This window comes from Saccopteryx leptura, chromosome 3 (assembly GCF_036850995.1).
Source record: "Saccopteryx leptura isolate mSacLep1 chromosome 3, mSacLep1_pri_phased_curated, whole genome shotgun sequence".
Classification (NCBI taxonomy): Eukaryota; Metazoa; Chordata; class Mammalia; order Chiroptera; family Emballonuridae; genus Saccopteryx; species Saccopteryx leptura.
In genome coordinates, this window is record NC_089505.1 from 162,998,591 (window position 1) to 163,013,757 (window position 15,167).

The 15,167-nt window shown below is 35.2% G+C and overlaps 1 long non-coding RNA gene across 1 annotated transcript; it reads right to left on the bottom strand.

Annotated features, from left to right (window-relative positions):
- Nucleotides 1-2,588: 2,588 nt before the first annotated feature.
- Nucleotides 2,589-11,689, bottom strand: LOC136397725 (uncharacterized). The gene is made up of 3 exons (XR_010749908.1): nucleotides 11,614-11,689; nucleotides 4,636-4,704; nucleotides 2,589-2,957 (listed from the first exon to the last, which is right to left on the bottom strand). It is a non-coding gene; the product is annotated as an uncharacterized lncRNA (long non-coding RNA).
- Nucleotides 11,690-15,167: the final 3,478 nt, after the last annotated feature.

Genomic DNA, 15,167 nt, shown 5'->3' on the forward strand with positions numbered 1-15,167 from the left:
GCTGGCTCCATGTAGCCCTGTCCATCTGCCTAAAAGCACCAGGCATGCTTTGCCAGGAACACTTGCGCTCCACGGTTTGCCCTGGCTACCTCGTCACTTCAGTGACATTCAAGGTGCATTCCTAAATGCTCAGGCTTGAAACTGCTGCTTTGGAGATTGTCTCCTCCCTCTGGACACTGTCACAGCAGAGGGATGCTTATCAGCTAAGAATAGTCCCAAGCAGGAGGTGAAAGTCAGGGCATTTTCTGAGGAGTTTGCTTCCCCTCTTGGTTGGACAAAGCTGACTTTTCTGTGTTCAGGGACACAGTGGAAAAGCCATCTGTTTAGTCAGGTTTCTGCCATGAAGGGTGTCTTGGGCAGTGGATATTTAAATAGTGTTTCTTTGCTCTTCTCATATGTACGTATTTGGAACTCTGAAAACATATTAATAAAAAAAGTAATTAACTACAAGTGTTCAATTTCTATTAGGAATGTCTTTTTTTTTTTAAAGTTAACTTTCTTTTCAACTTTGTTACTCTTCCCCTAGAATAGCTCATGGTTCCTTCACTCAACACGTCGCCCCTTCATAATCCTAATTTCTCAGTCTTTGGCCACAAGAACGACTTTGTTTTAGTTATTTTACTTGTTCCCTTTACTTCCTCTTATGCCTGCTCCCCCTTGGTGTTTTAAAACCACAACCATTAAAAAGTTCTTTTAAAGAACACTTAAATATTATGCCCCCCCCCCAAGAAAATGTCAAATTTCTTCCTCTTGTTTGCTTCAGAAAGTGGAGCTTTGATTGTCCATTAGAGAGTTGTTTACATTTCTCCAAAAGCTCCATTTAGTTTCCTTGACAAGGTGGAATAAGTGACTGGCTGTGATGGATAGAGGCACCTGTCCTAATGGCTGCTCACACTGTGCCCACCAGTGCAGGTTACATTGATAAATTGACAACAGTTGGGACATGCTCTGCTAGCAGCAAGAATGAGGCTACGAGGACAGACACAGGCGGTTAGACAGTCTGCTTTAATATTCCTGGGAAAGGTGTACAGCCTCCTAATCTAACACCCAACAGCTGCGGTGAGAAATTAGTGCACAGGCAGAATTTCTTTGTTACCATGACACCACCTCTGCTAGTTAGTCTAAAATTATATTTACTGTAACAGATTCCTCTGTCTTCCAGTCTATCTGCCTGCAATCCTGGAACTGAGTGCCCTAATGAAAACTGCACTGTAAGATTTTAATTTTGTATTTATTTATTTGTTGGAATTCTTTTATTGAAGAATTCTCTTTTCCTTCTGGTAAGAAAAACAACAAAATGCTGCCTATTAGCTATGGGTTGATCCTTAGGAAAATGGGAGAAGTAACCTTAGTCCAGGCTAAGGTGTTAATTATCTGAATAGGGAACCCAGGAGGTTCCAAATTTTGAGTACTGAAGAAGTGTCTATCACTCTACCCCACTTAGTCGAGGGTCTTAGAAAGTGTTTAGTTTTCTATCCAGCTTACCCTTTCATTTTCTTTTTTTCCCACTTCTGTTGCTTTTGTGTTACCTTTAATAAGATGGGTCCAGCAGTGAGTCCCAGCAGTGGCATCTCCCCATGTTGACAAAGAGCCAATGCAGGCGCATGACTCTACAGGCAGATCCCTGACTTTGCAGCCTCCCTTCACCATGTCCTGCTTCTCAGATCACTTGGGAGCATCAGGACAAAATGTTGGGTGGGTCTGCTGACACAGCTGGGCGGGAGCAGCAACAGCAATCTTGACACGGCCCCTTGCTTCATCCATTACATGCTTATCTTAACTGAAGACTAATCTAAAGGAACAAATGACCACAGAGAAAATGCTCCAACTTAATACAAAGTCATAAAAAAAAATGCAGGAGCAAAAGAAGCATGGACATAATAACACTTTTCCTGAGCCTGTCTTTTAAATGGCCTAGTTACCAATTTTATGGTAAGACACAGTTTGCTTTTATGATTTGCATGGGTAATGAAGCAATTAGCAGCCATCATATATAAAACATGCTAGCTCTTCATTAGACACCAAACAAAATGTCATAACACAAGATGTATAGTGTGGCAAGGCTCAAGTGACTTGCTTGTTCTGTTTACTTTGTATGGAGTTTTGTTGGAAGCTGGTTGCTGCTCACATCACATTAGAAGGCTAGACTGTGGTTAGTTTGATGTGAAATTCTGACTGGCTGGCAGTGCCCTCCACTCCCCACCCCCTAACTGCTACTAAATTTCATTTCAAGTTATAATTATTGACATTGGAAACAGCTACTCGGATCACAACAACAAAGCAACAATTATACAGGATCTGGTGTTTCTCATGCAAATTACAGCAATAAAATACAGGAAAATCCGGCCCACTTACAGACCAGTCTTTGTCTTTGGAGAACACAGTCTGAACTATTTGGTTAACTAAATTAAAATGTAAATCTTGGCTGGCTTTTCTTCTTAGATAGCGATATGAAACAGTTTCTAAAAGACAGAAAAAACTTAAGGGACCACATTTCAGACAACTTGTCATGAATATATTTTTTTAATGAATTAGGGCCGAAAAGCTTAACTGTCTATAACAGTCAAGGATTCTAAAATTCTGCTCAAATAGGAAAAACATAAGGGGAGACAGAGCCCTGTATGTTTACCCCTTATATGTTGTTTATAAAGGAACTGGGGAGCCTGAAAGATGCACGGTAATAGAGTCCCTTGCGTTTTCACAAGTAAAGCCATATCTCTCTTATTCCCGGTTGGCATAACATGTATAATGAAATATATAACCTAGAGAAGATTAGCGAGCATTAGAACTGAGTTCTTTTACTTTATTAGAGTTGCTTTCCTTCCTGTCTTTGTCTCTTCTTTCATATAAAACCGAGCCGTGAAAGTGTCACAGGTAGGGAAGGCGAAATTAAAAAGTCAACCACAGAGGCTTCGCATTAAGGAGCTGTGAATGCAGCCACTCATCCACAAGGAGTTCTGCAAAGAACCGGAAACAATGAGTTGAATCTATAAGCTAATGATATGGTTTCTGATCTATTATCATTACTGCTTTTAAAAAACAAAACTAAAGTAAACAAAGCAACCCTCAACCAGCATAAAAGAAGTGTTGGATCCAGAAGACTGAGAAAGAAAGCAATACTACAGAAGACAACATCAAAGAAAAGAAGAAAAGCCACCGCTTGTGCTCCTGGCCAGGATTCAGCTCACAACGCATCTGCTTTGAAAGCCATCCCTCTGAGTTTGACCACAAGTAAACTGACCCTTGTGAAGCCATGACAATGGAGGAGACTGACGTTTAATTTATGTATTTAATTTTTTTACACAGGGAAAAGCAATTGTGTGATCACATCTCATTTATAACACATCTGATCTTTAAAAGGCAATAATTTTACAAATGCACTTTTGCATTAAGAATACTGTTATCATAAGCATGGAGCAAACGCTGTGTGGGCAGTCACTCTGACTTATAGCAGCTCGGTACAGCTGCTGCAAGATAACCAAGAGTAATGGTTTTTGATAATCAGGCCACACTATTAATATAACATGAACCACAAGTGCTTTTGTACTGCAGCCTTGGTTAAACTAGCAAATCTCATTGGAATATAAAGAAAGGGTGGGGAGTCATGTTCTGTTTTCTGCTGCTTCTGCACAGAAAAATATGCCTCGCAGTGCTGTCTTAGGTGTTTCATGTCTCAGGGAACACGGAGCAGTGCTGAAGAATGTTTCCCTTTAGAACCTTTGGTCCTTTTTTGCTCGGTTTGAACTTGACAACTACCCGCTAGGTCAAAATTTAGGTCCATGAACTGGAGCAGATGGATTTCAAATGGCAGTTCTGTTGGCAGGGGTAAAGCTGGTGGAACATGCTAAGGTCCATAGCAAGCTGGGTTTATGCTGGTTGCTCAGTGTTGAAATATTGCTGGGTGAAGGGGGCTTATTTTGGCTTATGTGAGCAAAGGGGAATGCTGCCCCTTCATCGTAAATGTTAATGTGAAGGAAAATAGGAGAGAAGCACTTCTGCTGGTAAGAGTCAGGCAACATAATCATAACAAGTAAAAACAGGCTTAAGCATGTCACTACAATGTTTATTCATATGGTGACATTTACTATAACTTTCCTCTAAAAGGCAATGGTTTCCTCCAATTTTAACAATCCAGAAACCATTATGGAGCTATCTCTGCACACACGATGTGTATCTCTGTCATATAGCTCTCCGTTTCCTAGCATGTGTACAATGGGGATGAAGTATGTCTTCAAAATTAGTGCTTGGGCTATTTCTGTAAATTTAGAAAGGCCTGTCTTTAGTAAAGAAATGCATGGTTCCTGAATTTCACAGTGTGAAGAGAGGGTTAGGAAAGGCTGATTAAAGAAGCCGAGACTCAGTGAGGTGGGAATGAGTGCCTGTTCAATCATTTAAGAAACTCTTCCAATGCCATATTTTTCATAAAACTATTGTTAATAAGGTAAATCAGAAGTGGCTCTTTCTGGACCTCTTCAGTTTTCATGGAAGGAGATAAAGATGAACATCCACAGTATTTTGATTATGATGCTCTTGTGGCAATTGCCAAATACCGCTTTGTATTGTTAGTTATTTATTTGTTCATTTATTTATTTATTTATTCATTCATTCATTAATCAAACAGTATTGAGCACTTACTATGTTCCAGCCAATGGACAAGGCATGTAGGAAAAGAATGAAATAAATCAGCTTCAAGGAGATCAGAATCTGGTAGGAAAGAATAGACATGTACATAATTAATTATAATACTTGGTAGAACATGATAAGGAGAAGTTCATTTAAGCTGCAGTAGAAAGATTACGTTGAACAAGATGCGATTAATGAAGACATGAATGCATTTAATCTTGAAGAATTTTAGGCTTTGCATACGTATTTTATTTTCCTTGTTATCTTGTAAATTAGTTGAGATTAGTCACCATGTCGTATATATCTGTGTGTGTATAATACACACATAAACACACACACATATATACACACACACACACACACATATATATATTACTATGTTGAGCAGAATGTTTAATATATAGAGATGAATTGCTTCAACTGATATTGTCTATAGAGCACATACTATATTTCAGGCAATGTTATAAGCACATGTTATCTTATTTAACCCTTATAGCACTTTTGAAGTAAGATCTAAATTACAGTATTTTCATTTTACTGAGGAAACTGAAGCACTGAGAGATTAACTAAATAGCCTAAGATCACCTATGGCCATACCACCCTGAATGCATCCAATTCCATCTAAATAGCCCAAGATTGTGGCTATTAAATGGAGAAGCTAGATTGGAGCCATTACATTCCTCACTCAAACATTGTATTTCCTGTGGCTGATAAACATTGAATACTGAATAAGCTAGTAGAAGTTTTTTAGCAGTTATAATGCGATTTCATTTACCACTGCAGAATTTTTCAAGAACGTTTTGCACAGGAAACAAAACAAAAAATCATCAAAGTGCATAAAAATTGGTTTGTGATTAAATTATTAATATTTTCAAGAAAATCAATCACTTGTTCATAATATATTTGTTCTCTTGAAAGCCTTGAGGTTATGGGTCATCTAAGAGAGTGTTGACTTACAATGATATTTATTAAAGTCAAAGCTGTTTAATGAATATTCACCATCATTGCTCTTAGCATCAAGTCCAGTGTTTATTCTCATTATACAATGTAATAATACTTGGTATATTACAACCATACAGAAATTCAAATTCTATGCACTTGATGTTCTACATGAAATGCTGAACAATCCTTTCTTGTCAAAGAAAAATCATTGACTTCTAGTTCAGAAGATAATCAATAGCTTCAGCTTGTCTGCACAAAGTGGACCTTCAATGACAGAGATTGTTGGGATCTAGTGGGCCAGCGGGTAGAGAATAAGCAATGGCACTTTGGATGCAAGCAAATGAGCCATGCTTTCAACTAGAGAAGTGAGGAAACTGGATGTACCCAGGTGAAGCAAGTGTCAGTATTTCACTGGGTTCAGTCTCTGCTTAAATCCTTTCTCCACAATAAACTTCTCTGTTGTAAGAATAAGTTATAAAAAACAGTGCATATGAAACTAACAGATGCATTCATTTCTTTAAAAGATCAAAAAGAGCCAAGAAAATTGTAATACCCAGTCTATTGAGGTTGTTGAGAAATGGCTATTCTTGTACATCATTGAATGTAGTACAAAACATATTCTTGGTAATCTGGAAACTTTTTCTACAGCTATAAAGTGTCTTGACAAAGGCACACCTAATTCTATGGCCAGTATTTCATCATAAGAATATAATTATCTATAAATATAAAGATTTATAGATAATAATGTATTATACATTTAAAATTATACCACTGAAATATTAAAAAATTAAAATTGGGGCCCTGGCCGGTTGGCTCAATGGCAGAGCGTCGGCCTGGCGTGCAGAAGTCCCGGGTTCGATTCCCGGCCAGGGCACACAGGGGAAGCGCCCATCTGCTTCTCCACCCATCCCCCTCTCCTTCCTCTCTGTCTCTCTCTTCCCCTCCTGCAGCCAAGGCTCCATTGGAGCAAAGGGCGCTGGGGATGGCTCCATGGCCTCTGCCCCAGGCGCTTGAGTGGCTCTGGTCACAACAGAGCGATGCCCCCTGGTGGGCAGAGCATCGCCCCTGGTGGGCGTGCCAGGTGGATCCCGGTCGGGCGCATGCGGGAGTCTGTCTGACTGCCTCCCGGTTTCCAGCTTCAGGGGAAAAAAAAAAAATTAAAATGGCCTAAATCTTCATCAATTAGGAAATGAATAAATTTTGCTACATCTGCAAAATAAAATACAAAAAAGTGCAGTACAAAGCTGTACATAAAATATTGTCTTAATTTCGGATGAAGAAAATGCACCATAGGATATCAGTTTGGTAAAATTACACTTTTCATTTTTCCTTTTTATACACTTTATCTATTTTCCCAAATTTTATACCATAAACATGTATTACTAAAAAGTAAACATGAAACATGATTTAGAAGGCTATTAGACATGCTGAAGATCTTTCTAGAAGGACCCCAGATATTTTTCGGGAAGACAATACTTGTTTCTATGTTCCCAATGTTCACTCTCAATTGCTGAAATCAGTGATGCTTTTCTCTCATCTTTCCAGAGTAAATTCCAGAAAGAGCAAAACTTTTTGATGATATATGAGAGAGAAACCCCCCCCCCCAAAAAAAAAAAAAACAGAAAAGGAATGACTATTTGGAATAGACATCCAAGAGGAAAACATAGAAGAGTTGATTTGGAGAACTTATTAAAAAACATAAATTTTCTTCCTGCCAAGTTCATCATATCTAATTGTTCTCAGGATGAGTTAAGTTTTGGACTGTAGACATAGCATAACAATATAGATGGCTTTTTACTATGTAAGTGATAATGCTTAACATTAATAAGTCTAACGTTAGGAATAGATTTCAGCATGAAAATTTCAAGATAAGAGAAAATAAAAGGGAACAGTATTTAAAGCAAACACAAATATTCCCTGCCTTGAACTTCTCTAGATGAATATTAATTTCTACATGGCTATAATGGAATAATTCTGAAAGATACTAATTACTATACCATTGGCTTGTAGTGACAAAAAGGCTGACCTGTTCCATAAAAGCTTCTTTTTTATTTAAACATATGAATCAAATAATTCTGATATTTCCATATTGTCATTATGTGGTGTCATACACTTTCAGTTACATTCCTGTTCAGGTGAGTTTGTAAAATTTAATTCTTTTGTTTTCACATGACATTCATTCATTTAGTCAACATTTACTGAATTCTAATTATGCAACAAGAAATAAGAAATTTTATTTGTTCTTTAAATTCTTATTTCCAACCTCTTAGGAATTATTTTAACTGAATCTAATATTTTTCTTTTATTTATCCACACAGTACCCACAATAGTCTGTGGCATGTTTATTATAAATTAAACTGAATTAAAATAAATTTTTGAGAATTTCATGACATATTTTGAGATGATTGGAAACATAAAATAAGTTATCACAAAAAAACTTGCCTTTTTATTTCTTTGTGTGTGAATATGTGTTTAGCTTTGGAAGGAAGCATCACAGATAATCAGAAAAAACAAAAATTGTATTAAAATGTTAAATGTAAATAATATAATGTTTATGTAATAATTTGGAGTAAAATGGAAACATTTTAGTTTGCTCAACTTTTATATTTGAATAACAATAGCAAAATATTTTTTACCTATACTTATGGCTCTAATTGCATTAAAATAATTTAATATAATTAAATTTATAATTTAATTAAATAAAAATCAATTAATAATTAAAATACTAACAGACAATAAAATATAATGGCACAGTCTATTAGAGTGGCCAAGACAAATGTCTTAGATTAACAGAAAACTAAGATTAGGATCAACTGTCTATAATCCCATGCCATCATTTTAAGATAAAAGAATACAGATATAGACAAGTTGAGAGACTTGCTCCATATTCTTTAGTCAGCTACTAGGGAGCCTGGCATAAAATCCAGGTTTTAGACTTCTTTCATGGTCATCTTGTCTCAACCTGCATGAGGCAAATTGCTCTGCTGAAACTGTAATCTGCTGTGTAAATGATTTCTTTGCTAGCTTTTCAAGTAACAGACCAACTACATTTCAGAAAGCTCAATGTCAAAAAAAAAAAAGATGAAAAAAGAGAAAAAGAAAGAGAAAAACCATTGACCAGTGTTAAATAACATAGATAAATAAAAATTAATATTTATATGCCCTGGCCATTTATAGCTCAACTGGTTAGAGCATTGTTCCAAAGCCTGTAGGTTGATGGTATGATCCCCAGTCAGGGCTCATACAGGAACAGATCAGTGTTCCTGTTTCTCATTCTCTTTCTGTAAAATCAATTTAAAAGTTTTTAAAATTAATATTTATGTGAAAAATAATGCTACTCAAGTCTTGAGTAGTACAAAATATAGGTAGAATTAAAATGCATGTAAAATAAGTTTTCAAAAGGACAAGGGAGTAAACATATAATAATAGCATTATCTAGGAAAGGATAAAAACATTAATTTATGTTGGACTTTAATAAAGCAAGATGCATACTTTAAATTATTTTTAAATATTTTTGTATTTTTCTGAAGTGAGAAGCAGGGGACGACAGACAGACAGACAGATTCCCTCATGCACCCAACCTGCCCATCATGCCCACCAGGGGGCAATGCTCTGCCCATCTGAGTCTTTGCTCCATTGCAACTGGAGCCATTCTAGCACCTGAGACGGAGGCCATGGAGCCATCCTCAGCACCATGGGCCAACTTTGCTCCCATGGAGCCTTGGCTGCGGGAGAGGAAGAGAGAGATAGAGCAAAAGGAGAGGGGGAAGGGTGGAGAAGCAGATGGACAATTCTCCTGTGTACTGTGGCCGGGAATTGAACCCGGGTCCTCCACATGCCAGGCCAACACTCTACTGCTTAGTCCACCCACCAGGGCCAAGATGCATACTTTAATCTGTAGGATAAGAGTTAAAGAAATAATAAAATACTAATAATTTAATAGAAAGACAATGGGGTGATTTAAAATACTTAATTTATTTAAAAGGAGGCAGAAAAGGAGAAAAATATATATAAACAGAAGAAATAGAAAACAAGTAGTAAGATTACAGCCATAATAGACAAATCTCAGTAATGACATTTAATGTAAATGGACCAAAGCAAATGGGCGCTTCTCCTGTGTGCCCTGGCCGGGAATCGAACCCGGGTCCCCCCGCACACCAGGCCGACGCTCTACCGCTGAGCCAACCGGCCAGGGCCAGTGTGTTTTCTGATCTCAATGGATTAGGCTAAAAATCAATAAAAAGTAATATTAAAAAATCCAATTGTTAGGAAATCAAGCAATATATTTATAAATACTTTATATACAAAAAAATAAGTAGGAAAATTATAAAATATTTTTAACCTAATGATAATGAAAATATAATACATACAAATTTTAGGAGTTTGCTAAGGCTATGATTAGAAAGAAATTTATACCTTAAATGAATATATTAGAAAAGAAGAAAAGCTGAAAATTAATAATATTAGAATTAATTTCAGGTAATGTGGCAGGAAACCCCACAACTAATAAAAAACAAAAGTAGTACAATAAAGAAAAAATAAAAAATAAAAGAAGAAAACCAAAAAAAAATTTACCAGAAGAGAAATTACTAAAGCTTAAAGTTTGTTCTTTGAAATGACTCAAATTGATAGAATGAGTAAAAAGAAGAGAGAAGATACAAATTATAAGATAGCAATTTTATAACTGAAAAATAAGGTAGTATTCAATCTTAGAGATATTGAAAGGATATTAAGATAATGTGAAAAACTTTATGCCAATAAAAATGAAGTTTTAGAATAAAATAAATACATTTCTTTAAAAAAGTCTTTTAGAAACTAATGTAATCATAAATTGAAATTTTGAACAGTTTCTATATCCATTAAATAAATTAATTTTTTAATAAAATTCTTCCCACAAAAAAAGTTGTTTTTAAACCAACATGGCTTCTTCAGTGAATTCTTCTCAACATTTAAAATATATATATACCAAACCTACACAACTTCTCCCAAAGACTAGAATACTTCCTAATTTATTTAAAAAGGCCAGGATAACCTTGATATTAAAATCTGTCAAGGACTTTGAAAAAAAAGTACAAGTACAAGCCACTTTCTCATACAAATATCATTGCAAGAATTGTAAAAATATTAAAAATAAAATTTAGTGACATAATAAAATAATAAATACTTCATAATCAAGTCAAGTTTATCCCAAGAATGCAAGGTTGGTTTAACATTCAAAAATTAATGTCACCCATATTAATAGAGTAGAAATGTAATATAATCATGTCAATTAATGTAAAAAGGTGATTAAAATTTAATAACCATCAATGACTATAAAAAAGTCCTTGATAAACTAAGAGTAGAAGAAGATTTATTTAATCTGATACAGATTATTTTAAAAATATAATTGCATGACTTCAATGACAGGCAAGGTATATGGCTTCCTTTTTTTAAAAAAAATTAATTTGGGGAATTATGGCTCATCAGGGATTACTAGGTAACAGGTTAACAATTATTCAAGTCAGTTATTAATACTTCAGAATTAACCTTTATGGTCATCTTTCCCAGATTAGAATTTGTGATTCCCAACATTTTACCTAGTAAATTGAGTTACTTTAAGGAATTTGCCTGTTTTCCTTTTTGTTCTATAAAACAACTGGACAGGACTTATTCAATTTACTTTGAACATTTATGTATTTTATAAATATACTTAATAATAAGAATGACATAAAGATAAACTTTTTATCACTAATTAAAAACAAAACCAAACCACTGGCCTTGAAGTAGAAAATATGATTTAAAGAATAAGAGAAAGAAAAGACATATGGTAGCCTCATGAAGGGATAAATTTAGAATATATAAATCACTTGAAGGGATACAGTTTCTATTTTGAGAGGCTGACAATACACTTACAGAAATTTATTGCTTAAAGATATATATTAAGAACAAGAAATAACCTACAATGACAGAACTCTTCTTAGAAACCTGAAAGCAAAATTCTAATAGCATTCTTCTAATTATAATTAGAAATAAAAATTATATTAAGGAAAACAATGCAATAATACCCACTTAATAATACCCACTTAGGCTGGTCCTTTTCTTGAACTTCATATCAAGATATAGGACTTTTATTTTAACTCCCGTGAAACAAAACGCTGAGTTACACATTGACTGATGCAATTGGGAAGAACCTTTATCAGTGCAGAAGGAATCACAAAAATCTATCATCTTGGTTTGGTTGAAAGGTATGGTACAATGTGGGAGTCAAATGAATGGGAATCTGATGTTAGTTTCTTTACTGCATGTGAGTAGGCTGTAGACACCTAGAGTTGGGCACATGAGGAGAAGGCTGACACATAGGAAGTTTATCATAAAGCAGTTTAGAAACAATTGTCAAACCTGGTTGAATATTTGCATGTATGTAGAGATTTCTTTTGGTGTTTTCCCTGTCTGAATGAGTTAATATCAGTAAAAATAACTGAACAAAATAGATTTAGGAGAATAATTGTTTTAGTTACCAGTCTCTGCTTAAGAGAAATAATAACAGAAATTGGCTTCCCACTAGCAGTGTGTCTGCTGCATATATGACTGTCTTCAGGATTTACCCTGAAGACTGTTTAGTTTACACTGCAGTATGGTGTGACTCTAGGAGTATATGTATCTATCTTATGCACTATTATGATTATTATATTCCTGAAGCCAAATACAGTGCCTGGAACATTGTAGGCACTCAATATATATACTTGGAAGAAATGACACCTGAGTTCAGGTGACATTCAACAGTAGCAATAGTTGAATCTACCTAGCTATTGACACGTATCAATTGAAAGTAAGACTTCTTGTAAAAGTATCTTTTACCTTGACAATCTTTTATCTTTTATTTTAGATTAAATAAAATCTTGATATTGAGGGAGTGAAAGAAATTACACATATGTATTCACAGATTCATGTGCATAATCTGTCAATACTTTTGACAGCAGTTATTAGAAAAGTCATTCTATGTCATGCATCCATTCATCATGTTCTAGAAAAGTCCTTATTGCCTACGGTGTCCTCATTATATTAAAGAAAATTATGAGAGTGCTTCACTGTCTGAACTGATGTGACATGGTCAAAGTGACCTTGAGGTGTCAAAAACACTCAATACAACTGAAAAAATTTCATCTTCTTTAGCCTACAGGTAAAATATGTTCATTGTTTTAAATAAGTATCAAATGCTGATTTCTCTAATAGCTTAGAATTTGTCTGAAGAAGAAAGGAAGATACTGTGTTCCAAAAATACATTGCCCATTTATTCTTATAACAGTAGAAAGATATCGGAAAAATAATGTCAACTCAATATTTGTATGGAGCTCCATATTTACTCACATTATAATAACCAGAAAGGAACTATTGTATCCTGGAGGATAAATTTCACTTTGAGAAAAAATTTTCAAACAAGGATAATATACTATCTTATGTCGGCCTTTACAATTGTATTATTTTCTTTCTTAGTAGTCAAAAACACCAAGGTCTTGAAAAACATTAACAATTGAAGAATATGAGATGTAAATAGTCATGGTAGAGACACTGTTCACCAATAAAAAGTGATGGTAATACATCAATGATATCTAATTTGGGCTGTTTTTAAAGAAAATTTAGATATAATTTAGACATGATTTCTGTACTCAAGGAATTTAGAGTTTGGTGGAGAGTGTATGAGGGAGAAACACATAAAAAATCATTGAACAATATAATTTATCTGTCTGACATGTTGCAGTCCATCAGCTTGTCAGAAGTTAAGAAAGTTTGTTCTATTTTTATGTTTTGCATCCTATATTTTTCTTACTGTGTTAGGCAGTTAGGCCATTCTGAAGATGGTCTTAAGTTTTAGGACTTATTAGTTTGTTTAGTTTCTTAGCACAATTATTTCTAGTCTAGTTGGTTTCAACTGTGGTAACACTTCGTGAGGGAGATCTGCTAGAACTTACTATTCTGTCTTTGCACATTGCTTCTCCAACATAGTGGCTGTGACGAGGACCTTCGCATTTTTTTCCTCTGCCTGTAACTCTCTCCTTTCACTGTCACTGATTACTATTTAGTATTTTAGGTCTCGTCTTAGATACAGTTTCCTCCATTTGGCATGAACCTATGAGAATCATTGGGTTCCTCTCTTAGGTTCCTTTTTCTTAGGCATATTACATTTCAATACTGTATTTTACTTAGCTATTTACATGGGCATCACTCTAACTAGACTAAGCTCCTTGAGGATAGAAAACAGGGTTTACATTTTGTTCGAGCTTATGTACCATCTTTCTACTGATGCACACTCTACTATATGTATTCCAATCACAAAGCAGAGTGGTTAAGGAGAACCTGGACTCTGCATATAGTCCCACTACATTAGAATCTCAGCTTTGTCACCAACTAGCAATGTGATATTTAATTTTGTCATGCCTCAGTTGCAACATCCATAAAACAGAGAAGACAATAATATCAAATGATTAACATAAATGTTAAATATATTTTCAAATATAAAGGGTTTAGTATCTAGTAGATGCTATATAAACACTTGCTCTTATTATCATAAACATTCAGTAAATAAGTGAAATGATCATTCACCAACTTCAGTACGGCATTCGCCTAGTTTAAGTGATAGACATCCCTCTCTTGTTAGTTATGCTGTGTACTTCATTACAGCTTCATATTCTTCCCTGTTCAATAACTTTATGGAATGCCAACCACCTGAGTTCTACTCGATGTAATCATTTCTTCATGTTAATGCTGAATTGGACACAAAGTCATGGGGAAAATCTGGCCAGAGCAGGATTTTAATCTCTTAATGCTGGTGCATTTCTCTTTGGTTGTGGCAAGTGTTTTTGCTCCATGGTCATCAGTCTGCAAATCATGTTGAAACAATGGAACTATTGGAGGCTGAGGTATGGGGCAAGAGCCCAATGCTACTGCCCCTTCATTCCTCCTCAAGGAAAAGGAGCTCTGAAGTGAGTCACGGACAAAAACAAAGTCCACATGCACACAAAGTTTTCTTACTTTATTGGAGTGTAATGTTTTCATTGGAAGGAATGAATAGATTATAAAATGAACCAGACTGTGATAACACACCTTCCTGTCTTAATGTCTTTACATCATGTTCTCTATCCTTGGACTTTCCTCCCATGAGACTTAAGTGGTAGGGCTTGTCCCAAAGACTTCTCTTGATCAAGGTCTAATCCTACCTTTAGAATACATAATAGATACTAGAGTATGTCCCATGGGGAGTGAACTTTGAGAGTTGCTCAGGGATCTTCCACGGCTGAATGTGTTAAGTGGGCAATACAAGCTCTTGGCTTTCACACATGGGCTCAGAGAGATCAGCAGACTAGATGACCAGATAAGGTATAGGCTACAGCCCTACATTTTATTGTTTAATATATTTTTTGTGATTAAGTTTTTCAGAAATTTAGTAGAATGGTAGGGTAAACAGGGTTTAGGGATTATGCTCCAGGCCACGTATTTTTTAGGACTAACAACACTAAACTTCTATTGAAGGAAGATACATTTTAAAAGAGAATACAAAAGGATGAGAAATTTTCAAGAGCCAACATTTATTTAGAATTTATAATGAACACTGAATATTATAAAAC